Below are 1,825 nucleotides of genomic sequence, written 5' to 3' on the forward strand. Positions count from 1 at the left end.
GCGTCTGACCTCGAATCAGAAGATTGAGGTTTCGAGTCCCTTCGTGGTTGTTTAATTTCATTAGCTCAGCTCATTTAAACATCTTTGCGATTTCCCAAAATAAGGCATTGGTCTTGTTGCTTGGACATTGTTATTGAACTTTTATTATCGAAGACGGCAAGGCCTGAGAATTATTGTGTCTGAATCTGCATCGCAAGATTGAAGGAAAGAGTATCTTTGTACTTGTTAAAAATCACTAGCTTTCCTCATTCGGACAGGTTCACAACTTTGATTCTGTTGTTACTAAGCAAAGTCTGTATGATGTCAAATAGGGTCGTTTAATTTCATTGGCTCAGCTAATTGGTACATGTTTGCAATTTCCCTAAATAAGGCATTGGTCTTGTTGCTTTGAAAAGCTTGGACATTGTTGTTCAACTTTAATAATCTAAGACTGCAAGGCCTGAGAATTATTGTGTCTGAATCTGCATCGCAAGATTGAAGGAAAGAGTATCTTTGTACTTGTTAAAAATCACTAGCTTTCCTCATTCGGACAGGTTCACAACTTTGATGTATGTTGTTGCTAAGCAAAGTCTGTATGATGTCAAATAGGGATGTATAATCACATAGACTGCGTGGCCTAATGGATAAGGCTCTGACTCGAATCAGAAGATTGAGGGTTCGAGTCCCTTCGTGGTTGTTTAATTTCATTAGCTAAGCTGCATTTAAACATTTTGCAATTTCCCAAAAATTGCTCTTGTTGCTTGGACATTGTTGTTCAACTTTTATTATCTAAGACTGCAAGGCCTGAGAATTATTGTGTCTGAATCTGCATCGCAAGATTGAAGGAAAGAGTATCTTTGTACTTGTTAAAAATCACTAGCTTTCCTCATTCGGACAGGTTCACAACTTTGATGTCTGTTGTTGCAAAGCAAAGTCTGTATGATGTCAAATAGGGATCGTTTAATTTCATTGGCTCAGAAGAAGGGTTTCCCTACATGTTGTTTAATTTCATTAGCCCTAAATAAGGCATTGCAATTTCTTGTTGCTTTGAAAAGCTTGGACATTGTTGTTCAACTTTAATGATCTAAGACTGCAAGGCCTGAGAATTATTGTGTCTGAATCTGCATCGCAAGATTGAAGGAAAGAGTATCTTTGTACTTGTTAAAAATCACTAGCTTTCCTCATTCGGGCAGGTTCATACAGCAAAGTCTGTATGATGTCAAATAGGGTCGTTTAATTTCATTGGCTCAGCTAATTGGTACATGTTTGCAATTTCCCTAAATAAGGCATTGGTCTTGTTGCTTTGAAAAGCTTGGACATTGTTGTTCAACTTTAATAATCTAAGACTGCAAGGCCTGAGAATTATTGTGTCTGAATCTGCATTGCAAGATTGAAGGAAAGAGTATCTTTGTACATGTTAAAAATCACTAGCTTGCCTCATTCGGACAGGTTCACAACTTTGATGTCTGTTGTTGCAAAGCAAAGTCTGTATGATGTCAAATAGGGATGAATAATATAGACTGCGTGGCCTAATGGATAAGGCGTCTGACTTCGAATCAGAAGATTGAGGGTTCGAGTCCCTTCGTGGTTGTTTAATTTCATTAGCTCAGCTCATTTAAACATCTTTGCAATTTCCCAAAATAAGGCATTGGTCTTGTTGCTTGGACATTGTTATTCAACTTTTATTATCGAAGACTGCAAGGCCTGAGAATTATTGTGTCTGAATCTGCATCGCAAGATTGAAGGAAAGAGTATCTTTGTACTTGTTAAAAATCACAAGCTTTCCTCATTCGGACAGGTTCATACAGCAAAGTCTGTATGATGTCAAATAGGGTCGTTTAATTTC

The 1,825-nt window shown here is 37.5% G+C and overlaps 1 non-coding gene across 1 annotated transcript; it reads left to right on the plus strand.

Annotated features, from left to right (window-relative positions):
- The first annotated feature begins 1,497 nt into the window (after positions 1-1,497).
- On the plus strand, positions 1,498-1,570 carry trnar-ucg (transfer RNA arginine (anticodon UCG)). Its single transcript has one exon. It is a non-coding gene; the product is annotated as a tRNA-Arg (tRNA).
- The last annotated feature ends 255 nt before the right edge of the window (positions 1,571-1,825 follow it).

The sequence above is a fragment of the Oncorhynchus masou genome, chromosome 4, assembly GCF_036934945.1.
Source record: "Oncorhynchus masou masou isolate Uvic2021 chromosome 4, UVic_Omas_1.1, whole genome shotgun sequence".
NCBI classification, from domain to species: Eukaryota; Metazoa; Chordata; class Actinopteri; order Salmoniformes; family Salmonidae; genus Oncorhynchus; species Oncorhynchus masou.